This window comes from Dipodomys spectabilis, unplaced genomic scaffold (assembly GCF_019054845.1).
Source record: "Dipodomys spectabilis isolate Male_0828 unplaced genomic scaffold, ASM1905484v1 ptg000329l, whole genome shotgun sequence".
In the NCBI taxonomy this organism is placed as follows: Eukaryota; Metazoa; Chordata; class Mammalia; order Rodentia; family Heteromyidae; genus Dipodomys; species Dipodomys spectabilis.
This window is the reverse complement of record NW_024871006.1, coordinates 1,755,457-1,773,139: the sequence shown is the minus strand read 5'-3', so window position 1 is coordinate 1,773,139 and position 17,683 is coordinate 1,755,457. Positions and strand designations below refer to the sequence as shown.

The 17,683-nt window shown below is 34.1% G+C and overlaps 1 protein-coding gene across 2 annotated transcripts in view; it reads left to right on the top strand.

The window, feature by feature from the left end:
* The window catches only part of Cep112 (centrosomal protein 112), a 344,883-nt gene that overhangs the window by 192,147 nt on the left and 135,053 nt on the right, over positions 1-17,683 (top strand). The gene's annotated exons all lie outside the window — the stretch shown is intronic.

The window sequence follows — 17,683 nt, the reverse complement described above, 5'->3', positions numbered from 1 at the left end:
CTCACTTATGCTGGTTTCCTAAAATATAGAATGAAGAGTATTTTATTTAAGTGATGTGGTTTGTATTATACTTACCATTTTTAATTAACAGCTTTCACTTTATTTTATGGGTTCATTTGCAGTAATACAGAACTGAAAAAAATTTTTTCCTTATGACATGAATCTAGTATATGATAAACACTCCAATTCAAAGTATTTACTACTGAACAAACAACAAAAGCTAAACAGACAAAAAGCTCTTATGTCATTTCCTGCTAATAAAAGCAGTGTACGGGGATGGGAAGGTGGCTTAGTGGTAGAGTGCTTGCCTTGCATTCATAAAGCCCTGGATTTGATTCCTTAGCATCACATAAACAGAAAATGCTGGAAGTGGCTCTGTGGCTCAACTAGTAGAGCGCTAGCCTTTGAGCTGAAGAGCTGAGGGACAGCGCCCAGGCCCAGAGTTCAGGCCTCACAACTGACAAGAAAAAAAAAGCAGTGTACATTCTGATTTCTTTGATCATTTTATCAGTTTAGTTACTGCTTTCTTATTTCTACTTGGTGTCAGAAGTGCATAGAATGAAGTTTAGGTCATAAATACAGTTCTGTATCCATAGCAACATACATTTCTGTTTCAGCACTTCACAGGTAGTTATTTTCATTTGTAGCACTTACTTAGGTTTTGGGTGAATACAAGGCTTAATAACTAGTCTGAGAATAAATCTAGTAATCTTAGTACTCTAGAGGGTGGCAGAGGGAGGAGACCAGAACCTGAGTGGCTCAGCATAAATAGGAGCCATTAGAGTGCCATAAGGTTTAGTCAGGCAGGTAGGCTCGCCAGAACCATGACCCATATCCGTGGCTGTGAACTCACTTTGGAGAAAAGACCTATTTTTGTCTGAATGTGCCTTAGCAGGAAATGATTGGCTGAATGAATAGGGGAGTCTATGCTGTACTTGAGATTAAATGGGAAAGAAAGGATAAAAGTAATTTCTCAATCATTTAGGTAAACATAATAGAAAATTATCTCATATATTATGTGTCTCATTGTCAGGTGCCTTGATAGATAACAGCATAGTAGTCTATCAGTGGCCTAATTGATAATAGCTAATCGTCCACCAATAGTTAGAAACTCGTTGAATACTTGATGGAAGTTAAAGTCATTACAGATAGAGCTTTTAATTGTGAAATCGTTTTGGAAGAACACAACATTAAATTTTGTAGAATATTTTTATTAACAAAAATTACATTTGTAAATTAGATTTGATATTTATTAGTATTTAATGAGGAGAAATCAGTTTATATACTAAAAACTAACATTAATTTAGGCCGCTTTTTTTTTTTTGCCTGTCATGGGGCTTGAACTCTGGGCCTGAGCACTGTCCCTCAGCTCTTCAGCTCAATGCTAGCACTCTACCACTTGAGCTACAGTGCCACTTCCAGCTTTTTCTGTGGTGCTAAGGAGTCAAACCCAGGGCCTCATGCATGCAAGACAAGCACTCTACCACTGAGCCACCTTCCCAGCCCCTAGGCCACTTTTTAATTTCTTCTGTTGTTCACCTCTAAATTTAGTATGACATTTGTCTTTGGATTTTGAAAGCATGTTGGCATCCATGATGTTGGTATAAGTAGTCTTTGTTCCTTAGTTAATTGAAAGTACTATATGATCAGAATCAGAGTGTCTGTGGTGAAGCACTTACTATCCAGGAAGCATAACTTTACTTAAAATTTATAACTATCTAATTTTACCAGGTACAAGAATATAATATTAAAAGATTTTCCTATAGCTAGTAAGATAGTGGTCAAAATTCTCTAACTCAATTCATATTCTAGTATATCATCATCGCATCTAATATATCATTCTGAGATCTATAGATAACTCATGAATCTAACATTTGTATGTCAGTTTAATCAAATACTATTTATATCTTTCAGTGTAAATACCAGAGTACATTTAAGAGTAGTCCTTTAATATTAATTCTTTTGTGAGCTAGTTAAAAAACAACAAAACATGCTAATACAATTGAAAGCAATTTTAAAGTGAAAAGTTTAATAATTAAAGCTATATATTGCATATTTATAACCAGAGATAAATGATATTAGTATGAACATAATTGGCTTTGCTTACTTAATTTCTTTTTTTTATATACTTGAATTCAATTTAGGAATAGAGAAAAAAGGTTGTGTAGTAAATTAGGTTATAATTCTGCTCTCGTGAGGTTGCTGTGCTATGTAGAAATTGTCCAGGATGCTTCATTAATGGGCTGGATTACGAACATGGTAACCCTGCTTTATCCTGAAGCTAAACCCTAGGCACATGTAGGAGAGACTGATATATATAATGGCTTGGGGACATCCGGTTGGTGAGTTGACTGGGGAAGGTTCTGTGCTATTATGCTAGAGATAGTCACCAATGTGTTGATGGCATTGGAATGTATTTCCATTAGCCTCAATATTTATCTTGGTTCTTTCAAGAAAAGTCTCTACACGTGGAAACCCCTAGGTCTTTAAAAGGTAGCTCTGTTGAGAGTAGAATTTCATTTTCTTCAGGACAGAGAACATTTTTGGTTTTCTTTTTTCCCTGGCCTGTATAGGCTTTGAACTCAGAGCCTTACACTCACACTAAACTTACTTGCTCATGCCTGGTGCTCTACCAGTTTAACTATGCCCCCAGTCCAGCATTTTGCTGGCTAATCAGAAATAAGAACTCACAGACTTTTCTGCCTGGGCTGGCCTAGAATGGAAATTCTCCAGGAAATAGAAATTCTCTTCTTCTTAGTAGCAAGCATCACAGGTGTGAGCCACTAGTACTGAGAAACAGAACATTTTTATTCTTAGTGTTCCTTAGTGATTATAGAACCTTATTTTCTAGAAGTTATACTCAGTAAATATTTATTACCTGAAAAAAAAGTCTCTACCAAGAATATTTTTTTGATTAGGAAAAAGTCAGGAATACAAACTAGAATCACATTAGTTTATACAATGTCTGTCGTGGAGCTTGAACTCTGGGCCTGGGCGCTGTCCCTCAGCTCTTCAGCTCAAGGCTAGCACTCTATCACTTGAGCCATAGCACCACTTCTGGTTTTCCGGTGGTTAATTGGAGTCTCACAGAGGTTCCTACCCAGGCTGGCTTTGAACTGCTGTCCTCAGATCTCAGCCTTCTGAGTAGCTAGAATTACAGGTGTGAGCTAACCAGGACCCGGTTAGATCTTCTTACTAGGTTGGGATTTGAAAAAGACTGAAATAATATTTATTTTCAGAATATTCCTTTAGATAATACTGACATGTTTTCTGTTGTACATTTAAATTACAAATATGATTCTGATTTTTTACATGGTACTGACATAAAACATCCGTGTTAGTTTCTACAGTTAATTACATGCATAAAAGTATACTAATGAGAGAGGAAGGTTGTTAATCCAGAGACAGCCCACAAGTCACCTTTAACCTTCATATGGGGCAGAACGCTCCTCCCTTTCCTTGGCCTTTTTTTTTTTTTAAATAGATCATAAGCTTGAGCTCAGAGCCTCAGTGCCATCCCTGAGCTCTTTTGCTCAAGGCTAGTGCTCTACCACTTTATTTTTGGTCAGTTGTGGGCTTGAACTCTGGGCCTGGGTGCTGTCCCTCAGCTCTTCAGCTCAAGCCTAGTGCTGTACCATTGAGCCACTTTCCCAACCCTGTGCTTTACCACTTTGAGCTACAGCTCCACTTCCAGTTTTCTGGTGATTATTTGGAGATAAGAATCTCTCAGCCTTTCCTGACTGAGATGGCTCCAAGACTTAATTCTCAGATATTAGCCTCCTGAGTAACTAGGATTACAGGCATGAGCCACTAGCACCTGGCTATTAGTCCATTTTTAAAACTTCATTTACTTGTACCAAAGTATTCTAGATTTTCTGGCATTTAGTTAAGTGACCAAAACTTCTGAACACATTGCTTAAGGAGTGTCATATTGTTGTTAGCATGCTAACTGATATTTTCCAAGTAGCTGTATTTGAGCACTTGTGACCTTGTGTAGACAGTGTTTGATAGGGTAGCTAATGCAGAAATGACAGAAAACCTAGATCAAAACTCTACTTTCCTGCAAAGGGGACCACTGTAGGTAGAAGGAATGTTGAAAATCTGCTTTGCAGTTACTTGAACATCATTCTTTTATTCTTCTTCAAAGGCCAAACAGGTTGCCTGTCACTCCTGAAAACACTACCAGGAAAATAACCTTAAGTATTTTTTCTGCAAACACCATCTTCATGACACATAGTCTTTCTGCTCATTAGCTCCGATGTGCTAGAGATGTATGTAAGAAGTCTGTGTTGGTTTTTTAATACATATATTTTGAACTTTCTAGATGAGATTGTTGAAAGAGCCATTTGAAGATTGGTTTGTTTTAGTGCCATTATTCTCAAGCAGAATATTTGTTTGTAAATGATCCTTTTTATAAAACACTACATATTTATATTTTGTGCTCCAATTATTTATATAGTTTATAATGAATGCTCCTACCTGGTCATTTTAAGTGGAGCAGATACTTCATTTGTAAATTTCCAAAATAGGGAGATGTCTTATAAGCCTACTTAACCTAAAAGCACTTTGCTGTGGATTACTTACCTCATTTTCAAGATCTACTTTTAGTTAGATGACCTGAGTGGATCTTTTAAAATAAAACTAAAAATTTCAACATCAGTTTGAAATCTTTTGCAGTATGTCATTACTTACAAAAGACAAATGCAACCATAATGTTTGCCAGGAAACTTCATATGACTCATCACATGTTCTGGTCCTTCTGAAGTTTTTTGTTTTTTTGTTTTCTCCAGAGAGGCATGTAGATTAATAAAGGCTTTTCTTTTATGTTTCACTGTGTATTTTCTTTTTATTTTATCTTTTGTTTTTTAATCTCTATGTAGTAATTCTTTTCCTTTGTAGGTAAATATATTTTCCCTTTGTTGACATTAGCCCTGTGTACTGTGTTTAAGACTCTATATCAGTTGATTTAAATTTTTGACGAAATTAAAGTTTTTCTTTCCTATATGTTCAGTTTTATCCTCTTGTTTATCAGGTAATTGCACAATGCCATTGTGAGAGTATGATTGTGAATCATGATGCTGTATTGCTTTGAGGTTTGGAAAAATTTAAGTCTCTTCATCTTTATAAATTGTAGAGGAAATAAATATGTGACTAATCCACAAAGTGGACAAATGGCTTTATTTGTAATTGTTAGATCTAGTAACAGCACTTTAAATATTTCAAAAAAAATGTTTAAAGGTACATTGTATACTGTAGTATAGAACTATATTGGAAATCATAACTTTTTTCATGGTTTATATTGTTTGGTTGGGATTTTACCAGAGATGTTATTCTACAATTTACTTGTCCTTTCTTTTGGATTCACCATCTCCATCATTCTTCCTCCTTTTCTAGAACAATCTCAACAAGCCTCATTGTCCTAATTTCATGCATCTACATAAATGTTTTGACCACACTCACCTGCCTTCACTCTCCATTCACCTCTCCCTCCCACTAGTATCCCCAAGATCTATATTAGAGCTGTTTAATATTCCTGTCATTCATTTTCTATAGTATATAATAATTTCTCAAAGCTGTTTCACTGTAGAACTTCACATACATATACAGAATTTTAATCAAATTGACTACCTTGTTTACTGTTGCCTTCCTCTTACCCATTACTCCTAGTATTCAAGAGCTTTCAGAGTTGTTTTGCCATCTTCATTCATAGATTAATTGTATTTCAGCATTATTCACCCCCTAACATGTTCTTTTCCTCCCCCTCTATTTTCCTGTCTCATAATTAGAATCATGTAATATATTTGTATATGTATATGAGGATCATTCATATATTTATAATCACACATAATTCATATATATATCATGTATGTGTATTATGTATCCATGCACATATATTGTATGTCATATATATATATATATATATATATATAGTAATAGTATGGATCCATTATATATGTGTGTATATATATAATCCTTGTTTTTACATATATTAAAATGTACTTTTTAATTTTAGCTCTTTGAATTTCAATTTTGAGTGAAAGTAAATGTGTCACATATACAGTTGTTTGTGTGACATAAGTGTAATCTCTGAAATATGCTGGCATATTAAATCTGTGTAAAATATATTTGGCTTATGGAACAATAATTTTTTTCTAAAATGTTGTGTTACTAATTTTTAATGTGTGTACTGTCCTTTGGGGTCTGAATTTCTGTGTTCAAAATGACAGTACTATTTTGCAAGAAGTATACTGCCTGCATCAAGGAAAGCAAGTTATTACCTATTAAATCTGTAATCCAAGATCATTGTTATAAACAAGTATCTTTGTAAAGTAATATATGTAAAGTTTAAAAGATTGAGACAACTTTATGATGAGGGAATGATAAACCTGTAAACAATTTTGAAAATGAATATCAGAACTATAGCTATTCAATAAAAATCTCAAAAATGCATGTTTATTCATGCATTTCTTCATTAAAAATATAATTGGACATTTTTTTCTGATGGAGTATGAATTTTAGATGAATAAAGGTCTGAAGTTTTCATGAATAATTTTGATATAAGGAGGGATCAAAAATAGAATCTTTCATCCATATTTTAGTTTAAAAATATATTGATAATTATAATTAGTAATCTAAAGTAGCAATAAATATTTAGTGCATTCTCAGATTACACAATGGAAACCTGTACTTTTAAGCCTACTGTTCAAAAGTTTTTTCCCCCCTCAAAATTATTTGAAAAAAATTTATAGACTACCATTAGTTTTTATGAAGACTATATGTTTTAATTCTTTTTACCTCTTTCTTTTTCTTTAGGTTCTAAATCATAAAGTGTTTACTATATTCATTTGTTTCTATATATTTTCCACTTTAATGTGTTTTTATTCAGGTCCTTCAAAAGTGTATGTCTCTGAGGTGTATGTCTCCACCTGAGGTGGAGGGAGCCTCCAGCACTGGCAGGTGCGGGCAGGTGCACCTGGGGCAATCTGCCCTCCTTAGTGGTGCACACACTTCTTGACATGCAGCACTGATAGAATGAGCTGTCACGTTTGTTTATATGTCCTGGAGTTCTTTCTGTGTGAGGTAAAATGTTAATTCTAACCTGCCAATGAATATCAAGTGAGAGGGGAGAATGAGGTTAGGCCCCTGTTGTTTGGGTCCTTACCTTTTCAGTGGGGGGGAAGTGCTTTCCAATGATAAAGAAATCAGAAATCTTTGTAACTTAAAATTGGTTCCCGCTGATAATTCTGCCTTTTTGATAAACCTTGTTCATCAACAAAACTACAATTCAGAAATGGACACTGAAGGCTTACTAATATAGGTAGTCTAGCTCCTTACAAGTCAGTGAAGCCATGATGCTCAGCTGGACAGGCGCACAAATAAACCAGTGATTGGCTTAGCTAACCAAAGAACTTTGAACTACCTAAATAGCCCAAATATGGAAAGGTCTACACCTTTATCAAAGAGTTCACCATTCTATGAACACCTCTTCATCACACTATTTTGAATTCAGGCTCTCAAGTCTGTCTTTTAAAACTTCATAAAGAAGAATAAGTGAAAATTTCTGGTTTCTATTAAATGCTCTTTATCTATTGAGTATTCTTTTCAATTCCTATTAAGTTAAAATTTAGCTGTTGTTTATTTTTTAAAATATATTTTATAGAAATATACATGGAAATGTCAGTGAATTTTATCAAATGCTTCTCTGTGTATTGAAATAATCCTAAGATTTTTTTCTTTTAATGTATTTATGGAGTAAATTTCATCCCGTGTGTGTGTGTGTGTGTGTGTGTGTGTGTGTGTGTGTGTGTGTGTCTGTGTCTGTGTGTCTGTGTCTGTGTCTGTCTGTCTGTGTTTCTGTGTGTTTGATTGTCTGTATGCTGGTCCTAGGGCTTGAATTTAGGACTTGGGTACTGTCCCTGAGGTTTTATGCTAAAGGCTAGTGCTCTACCACTTTAGCTACAGCTCTACTTCCAGACTTTTGGTGTTTAATTGTAGATAAGAGTCTCGCACAATTTCCTGCCCAGCCTGGCTTCAAACTGCAATCCTCACATCTTTGATCAGATCCTTGAGTAGCTAGGATTATAGGCATGAGGTACTGGCACCAGGCTTCTATCCAGTTTTTAAAATAATATTTTTTCATTGGATTCAGTTTGGTAATGATTTGTTAATAATTGTTGACAGAGATGAAAATTTTCTTTTTGTTATTCTGTTGGGCATGTTCTTTAATCAATGCTATGTTCACCTCATAAATGGACTTGCTGGCTGATGCATTAGTTTTCTGAAAGATTCAGTGTATAAGTGAGGTTTCTTTCTGAAACATTTAGTAGAAGAGTTCAGCAGAGTCATCTGGGCTTGATACTTTGTTTCTGGAAAGATTTTTGATTAGTTTCAATTTTCCTAGTGGTTATAGGATGATTCACATTTTCCATTTCTTTTAGTCACTCTTGGTAAGTCTTTGTAGTTTAGGAATTTTTTCCCCTTTATCACAATTTGATGCTCAGTAGCATTTTTGTAAGTCCTTATATTCTGTACAGCTTGGTGATTGCATATTTTTTTTTACACGTTAGCCAACTTTATTTGCTAATACTTTAAAATTATATGCCTATGTTCATATATAAGTTAGGCTGGAAATTTTCTCTTCCTATCCCTATTATCTTTTGGTATTACTATCATAATAGCATTTAAATTAGTTTGAGAGAATTTTCTCTTGTTTTCTGAGAGGCCCATAGATCACTAGAACTTATTTGTAACTTTCAGCTCAGTATTTTTAAAGACTTTTTAACCTTTCTGTTTCTTCAATTATATTGTTTAGCTGTGTCTCCTTTTAGCATTTCATATACTTCTAGATATTTGTTTTACATAGCAAATTTTGTAGTATGACCTCATTTTTTAATCTCTGATGACTGAATCTATGTCAATTTCAAAATTTATAGCATTGGTTATCATTATGTTCTTGTAGATAACAGTGATAGCTTTATTTTTATTCCTAATATTGTTTGTGCTTTTTATTTTCATAATTCATCTTACCAAAAATTGCTTTTTCTTGGTTGGTTGTGTGTGTCATTAATAATTAGCCTTTTAAAATAAATTAGACATTAAAGCTATACATTTCCTTTATTTTAAGTTTATCTTTCAAGGTTTGATAAGCAATATTTTAATTGCCAGTCATTTAGAATAATTTATTTGAACGTTGTAAACTTGTTTTTTGGTTAGTAAATATGTAACATGATTCAGAATTTTTTTAATTAATTTATTTTATTTTATTTGTGAACGTACTGTACAGAGGGGTTACAATTACATGGGCAGGATAATGCATACATTTCTTATCAAGCATTGCAGCCTCCTCCTTTGTTTACCCTTCACATCCCTTCCCAGCCTCCCCCCTCCCCCCCCCCAGTCCCAATCCTTCTCCCCTGATTCAGAATTTCTAAGCCACAAAAAAGGTGCATAAAGTGTCTTATACTCACTATATTACTTCTTATCTGGCCCTCTCAATTAGTGCCATTGTAAAAAGCATCATGTGTCTTTTTCCTATCTAACTACTTAAAAATCCATCTTAATTTTGTCTTAGGTTATAAAGTGTTGGGGGCGGGGGGGTTGTGCTTCTTGGGATTGAAGCCATTGCCTCTTACGTGCTAGAGAAATGTACCATTTGAGCCTTTCTCCCTCCCCCACAGCTCTTGTGTTACAATTTTTATTCTGATATAAGAGCTCATTAACTGCCCAGATCAGCCTCTAACTGAAACCTCTTTTGTCTCAAGTCTGGGATTACAGGTTTTCCTAAAAGTTTTTTTTATTTCAAAGAATATGGGGAATTATATTTGCTTTGGTTTGTTTTTATTTGGTCGTCATTTGGTGTTTCAATTGCAGTGTTATCAAAGATAACTCTTTGATACTACCAATTTCTTGTAATGTGTTGATACTTATGTGTTTATGTAGATATGTATTTGTGTATATATATATATATTAATATATACCTATGTATATGCCTGATGGAAATTCCTACTAGAATGGTGATTTGCCCTTTTTTCCCTGTAGTTTCATTAAATTTCTTGCATATTTTGGATACAAATCCATTATCATCTCTGTCTATCTTTCATACTCAACATGTTTTTCACAGAGAAGTTTTTCAAGTTGTCCTAATTATCAGTATTTATTTCATGAATTATGTTGGTATTGTATATGCAAGTGCATTGCAATAGTCAAATTCTATCACACTTCCTCCTACATTTTCTTCTCAGGTTTTTATTTTTGATTAATTTTTGTTTTTATCTTTTGTATGTGTGGTGATGAGGATCAAAAAACTAGGGCCTTTTGCATACTAAGCAAGCATTCTACTATCAAGCCTACATATAACTTCAGCTCTTCATAAATTTTAAAGTTTTGTGCTTTACTTTTAAGTATATGGTCCTGATTTTTGATAATTAATTTTCATGAAAGGTATGAGAGCTGTATCTAGGTTCTTTATCTTAGTTTTTTGCATGTGAATACTTAATTGCTCTTGAATCATTTATTGGAAAACTGTTGGTCTCCGTTGTCTGACCTTTGGTTCTTTATTAAAGATGTGTTGAGTATATTTAATGTAGGTCTGTTTCTAGACTTGCTGTTACATTTCATCTACATGTCTACACTTTTGCAAGTATTGCGCTTAGCTAGCTCACAGAAGAATTAACATTAAAGGACTACTCTTAAATATACTCCAGGGTAAATCCAAAAAGTATAAATAGTTTTCTATTAAGCTGACATACAAACATTAGATTCATGAAATATCTATAGGTATCAGAGTGGTACAGTAGAGTATGAATGTTTTAAGTTATAGAATTTTATCTTAATTACTGTAGTGGGTCTTGAAATCATATAGTTTGAATCATAATAGTGTATTGGCTCATTCATGTCTTTTACCTTTCCTATGAGCTTTAGTATAGGCTAATAATTTTTTAAATGAGGGATTAGGTGACTTTTTATATCATTCATATTTTATGAAATATTTTTGCAGTAAGGATATATTAATGTATTACTTATGGAATAAAATTAATTTTAGGAAAGATGTGTTGATTAGTGAAATTTTAGAAAGCTGACTCATGCTTCTACTTCCTTCCTTCATTGCTTCTTGCCTTTTTTTCTTTTTTGAAATAAACTTTATTATACACAATTAAGGCATACAAAATGATGTTATGGAAAATGAATAGATAACAAATTGTTAGTCTAGTGAAACAAATGCCCTTCTTTTGTTGTAGATTCACTCAGTTTGATTCCCATAACATTTATCACCCTTAATTCTCATTCTATTAGATCTCTAAATTCTACAGATCTGTACCCATTCCCTCCCTCTCCCCGCACACCTCATCAGGACCAATGCCATGGTTGTTCTCTCTTTCTTTGTATAGTTTGTTATTTGTTTAGATCCCACATGTTAGTGAGACCATCCAGTATTTTTATTTCTGTGTCCGGCTTATTCTACTTAGCATACTGCCTCTTGTAAACACTAAGAAAATGACATCTTCCTCCCTACCATTCTTCCTTCTCATCCCTCTGGCAAATACTCACTAATCTGAATTCTTGTTCTCAGCCATCATGTTTCAGATCTTCCCATATTCCACTCTTTTTCTCTTTTTTTCTCCTTACAAAATTCCAATTATATATTTATATGTATATGTATATGTGTTTGTATGTATGTATATGTATATATATATATACATATACATATACATATATCCAAATTTACCTTCCAAACCTTTACCCTCTCATTTGACATCCCAATTTACCTTCCATAGCTTTAAATGTCTCTCCTTTAGTTTGTTACCTGGTGATGTCACTGTGCTAGACTGTAGGTAATAATTTATTCCCTTTTCTCTTTTGTTTTACTTCTCTCATCTACTGTATTTAAACTGCCTTAAATCACTTGTCCTATGTGTACAAAATTTTACTTGGGGGAATGATATTCTCTTAATTCTGACTTCCTTATTTTTTGACCCATTCTTTGTTTAACTGTCTGATTTTCACAATATCTGAAATGTTTGATGAGGAGAATCTATTTCTGCTAACCATAGTAATCCTTCTAGACCTTGTGATTTTTATTGTGAACTCATATTCTAATATAACGTACTTGGAGGAATGTGAAGACATTGAACTGAAGAAGCTTTTCCTGGAAGGTATTTGTGTTTGCTTTAGCAAAGTAGAGAACGTTTGATCCGGAGCCACACTAGTCCGACTCCCTGTTCTCTGGTTTAATCCAGCCATGTCATGATTTGTGCTCAGAAGCTGCAGGGTTGATAAGGACATTTGTCCTCAAAGGTGCCTTGCTTTTTGGGTATGCTTATTCACTTTCCTGCCTTCAGCACAGGAAACTCTACTGATGTGATGTTTCAATTTCCCCTTTGTTTCTCTTCCTGTGAAAAAAGAAACAGTGAAGATTACCTATCATGCAATATTTAGTTATTTTTACTAAATCTAATCTGAAAAACTGGCTCAAGTGTATTAAATCACCAATATTCCTCATCCCCCTTGCATTAGTTGTTTAGTCTTTACTTGTTCTACTTCTGAAATTGCATTTCCCTCCATTCTACTCTTTTCCCAGGTGTTGGCCTTCCTCTTGCTAGAATGTATTTAATCCATTCCTAGCACTCACAGTCCTTTAATATCTATACTAAATCTTTTTACCAAGTTTCCTTTTCCTTTTTCAAATGGAGAACTCATGGCCTTTTTTCTCCTCTTTCTAAGGCATGTGTACATATATGCATGTGCGTGCGTGTCTGCTAGTAGGTCACATGTGGGGAGAGGGGTGCCTTATAGATTATACACAAACAGAGTGGTGTCTATATTATTTCTATATTGTAAGTCTTGATAAATATGTAATAAAATAGCAAATTAAACACTGGCACATGAAAATATTTCAGCTTCTTGTGAGTGTTCATGAATATTCATGAATATTCAGTTACCTTCATATATCAAGAAATTTATTTGTCTTGACCCTAAAAGTGCTTCAACAGTATTTATTCCATTTGGAAAATAATCCAATTGAACATACTATCAACTTGGATACTTTCATGAAATGCAAAATTCATTTAAAATTTTGTTTGGTGCTAGTTTGACAATAATCTTGGACATTCATAATTGTTTATAGGATCTTTAAGCCTACCCTTCATTTGCAGAACTTGACAGATTTAGGCTGGTTTTGAGAGTTGCAGGCTTTCTTAGGAAACTGGTCTGTCTGTGTGTTTTTAACTACTAATTAAAAGTCAGATTGATAAAAGTTGTTTTTGTAGTGTGTCTCTTAGAGACACAAACTTCATGAACTCGTGAAATTTAGCTTTCATGTCATCACATAATGAAATTTGATAACTCATTGTAATATTAAAAGAAATAAATTCATCTATTTTATTTGATCTTGCCACTTTTATCACTCTGGTTATCAGCACATGTTAATGATTGAAGTGAAGGAAACCTTCAGCCTCCAGTTCTTTCAGTTAATATTTAATTTCTCTCATAATTAATTAATGAATTTTTAGTATAGTTGTATAATTTGGAAATCACCATTGGACCAAAGCTAGTGCTTATCATATTAAAGTAATTAAAAATGCTCTCCAAGTCAGCATCATCTAATCAGCTAATACAAGTAACTAGATGGAGTGCAACATAGTGGTTGAGAAAAGGGTACAAATGTTGCTCACATTTAAAATGGATTCAGTATTTTTGTAGAGCAATTTGGAAAATGTTGAAAAAATTGTTGTTTTGAGCCAATAACTTTTTTTCTGTGTTCTGGCAATGGTATGAATTGAACACAGGACCTTGTGCCACTTGAGCCACAGCTCCAACCTTTTTACATTGTTTTTGAGGTGAGGTCCCAATGCCTGGAAAGACTTGGGTTTTTATCCTCCCAACTTGAACTTTCCAGTTTGTCTGAGAATGACAGGTACTTGCACCTGTGCCTGGACATTGTGCTTTCCTATGTAACTGGGATAACAGGTGAACACCACCATGACCAATAATTGGTTGAAATAGAGTCTCACAAACTTTTATGCATAGACTGGCATGAGCCACAATCCCCCAATCTCTGTCTCCCAAGTAGCTGGGATGACAGGCTTGAGCTACCACTCCCATCAGACCAAATAACTTGGATAATATATCCTAAAAGCAAAATATCATCATAATTTATTCTCAGACATCTATGTATGAGTACTTGTCATTGGTACAGATATCCCGGATAAGGTTGTCCATGACAACAAAAGTAAGTGGCAGCAGTAGTAGTGGGTGCTTGCTTTCAGCTGCTTCCCAGTGTTTGTCTCCCTGGGTTGCATCCCTTTCCCTTCCTTCACATACACTTTCTTTAGTCCAGGATTGCCTTTATTCTACCCAGGAGCCTCTCAGAAGTTAATTTTGTTTCTTTTATTCCTCTTGTTACCATTAATGCCTAGATTCATGCTTCCTACTATTTCTCTGGGGTTGATTTTGGGAAATGGCAATCAGCAGCTCATCTAGCCATCTTGATATTGCTAGGAATTTGTTCATTGTTTTATTGTTATTATAAAGGTGATGCACAGAAGGGTTACAGTCACATAAGTCCGGTAGAGTACATTTCTTTTTAGACAATGTCACCCCTTCCCTCTCACTCTCTGGATTTTTCCCTCCCATCCCCACTCACAAGTTGTATAGTTCATTTTTAACATAGTACTTAGTGAGTACAACTGCTGAATTTGTTCCTCGATTTCTGTGCCTCCCTTACCTTCCCAAAGACATATAAACAAATGATACGCAAAAAAGAAAAGAAAAACAGCAACAAAGACAAAACCTCTTGTTGCCATTTCTTGGAGTTCATTTCAGTAAATATTATTTTGTATGATCCTCAGAGGCACACAGGCATCATACCTTTGCATTCCTCTTGTTTTGCTCTATTAAAGCATCACCATTATCACTGCTTAAGTCAGTTTACTGTTAAGAAATTTCTCATCTTTTCAGGATTTGATTGAATTGACTACCTCTTCTTGTTTATTTTTCTCAGTTATTGAGTTTGAACTAATCATTATAAAACAAGGGACAAAAGGCAAGAGACTTTATTCTCAAGGACAATTCATCTATAGCTGTATATTGATATGCAGGTATCAATACATCTATGAAAGAGAAAATAAAAAGCTTTAAAACATCACAGGAAAAAGAAATTCTTTTCCAGTACACATTTGTGAGAACAGCCTTTTATGTGAAGTCGTCCTTCACATTCCTGTGAGACTGTTTCAAGTTAGCAGTTTTAGAGCTAAAACAAGAAAATGAACATTCTATTATCTCCACCCTCAAGGGTACAGATTTGTTATTATCAAGCATTTGGCATAAATATGTTTGTCTAGCCATCTGTAATGTGCCTCAATCTAAGAGTTGGGAAAAGCAGTCAATAGGGGAAGTACTAGTTATAATTCAAAATAAGGGTAACTTTATATCATACTGGGTTGCTACAGAGCTTAGGAAAATATGATACCTAGTGAAAATTAACATCTAGCAGTTATTTGTCATATAGAAATACTGTAGTTATTAATACTGAAAATTATAAATTTATTAATAGTAATTATTGTTTATTTTTAAAGCCTTTTTTACCACTTAGCTTTGTATTACGATTCTCAACATCTTACTTACTTTTGTATTACTGTATTATCTTTTGAGCTTTTCTGGTTTCCAGTCAGGTAAATGTTGCTTGCTGTATGAATAACTTGTTGGAAGTACTTAATACAGTTAACATTATGTTCTGGAAATTTTTACATTCAAAACTAATGCATTGGTAATAAGACATTTTCTTACACCTGAACTGACAGTTCATCTGGTACTGCAGATTAGGTTCCCTGTCAAATTTCCTTGAAAATAGCTAAAAGGTTATATTTTTTAAAAATTCAATCGTTTTTCATATTGCTTTTTAATCTTTTGGTGAAGAACACCTTTTTTTACTGTACTCACAAGCTCTTACAGTAATTTGGATGCTCAAGAGACTAAAAACCAAATAGGACCAAAACTTGGAGATAGAAGCACAACAGGAAGGAAGCTGTCCATTTGAGGATCTTTTCTAAACTGAGGGAACATGAACTTAGATGTGCTTTGTGGTTTTGCCTCCAATCTTAGGGACACACAGGACTAATAAACAAAGTCTTGTGCCTATTTCAGGAAGGAAGTCCTTCATGACACCAACATGTATACAGCTGGCATATCAGATTTGTCATTCAAATCTGGATTTGTCATTCAAATCTGATGATTTCAGGCAAAATTAAATTATAGCAAACCCAGTACTGGAGAAGATGGTGGTAATTATTGATATAAAAGAAGTTGAGGGTCCTTATTTAATACTGTATGGTGAACCAGAAATAGAAAAATTATGTCTCAAAACTTAGCACTCATTGTATTGCCCACAAATATAAGGCAGTCTTCATAAGGATGCTACTTGAATTAAATCACATCATCAAAGTATTCTGAAAAGTTTGAGGCTGAGAACTTATTTTAAAGTTATCTGTGGTGTCTCCAGGTTTACTTTATATGCTATCATGGCTGGAGAACACACTTTCAATGTTCATGAGACACCATGGAATTGAAATGAGAAACTACTATTAACCAGACCTTCAGAAATTGTGAATAGCTGAACCCTTAAAGTCTTGAGCTACTATAATTACCAGACAGCAGATGGAAAATAGACTTATTTAATATATAATCTATACTTAAAGAAATTTAAGTCAGTTAAAATTACCAACCATAGGTCTTTTTGAACAGTAACACCCCCTCCCTCATTCCTTCCCAATTTTCCCCCTCCCTTGTCTGATGTATAGCTAGTAAAGATTTTCTCCCATTCTGTGGTCTTTTTATTTATCTTGCTAGTTATGTCCTTTGCTATGCAGAAACTCTTCAGTTTGATGCAAACCCATTTATCTAGTCTTGCTTTGATTTGTTGTGATTTTGTATCTTAAGAAGTTCAGACCTGTGCCAAGGAGCCCTCATTACTGCACTGTACAGTACTCATTACTGTAACTGTAATCCCTCTGTGCATCACCTTTCCAAAGAGCTGCTGTTCAAATCTGCTGATCTCAGACAAAAGTGGACTTATGACAAAAACCAATACTGGAGAAGCTGGTTATTATTTGATCATAAAAAGTCAATCAACAAGTAAAACATAATACTCATATTGGCCTTATAACACCAAACTATATAAAGGAAAACAGCAGAGATTCGAAAGGATATAGATAAATCTACCAGTATAATGGGAGAGTCATACCTCTCTCTCTCTCTCTCTTTGTCTGTCTGTCTCTGTGTCTCTGTCTCTCTGCCAGGCAGTACTTGTGAGGCTGATATAGAAGGATTTCAGTTCAGGGCCAAGTTGGACTACATAGTGAGTTTCATGTAAGCCTCAGCTATTTAATGAGATGCTGATACAAAAACACAGTAATAGTGATAGTAAGAAGAAAAAGAGGAGAAGGACAGCATACAAGTGTGATCCAATGAAAAGGTAAGGTATGGAATATGACACTCAAAAAGTATAGAAAATACAGAATACATATTTATTAATAATCATACATATGCTTGACTACAGAGCATGCCATTAGTCCCAATAATTTTCAGAGAATGAACAGAAGAAATAATACATTCATTGACTCAAACTTCAGTATGCTCAATGTCCTTAAAACAAAAAACAAAACAAAATTCGGTAATATATAAACAAATT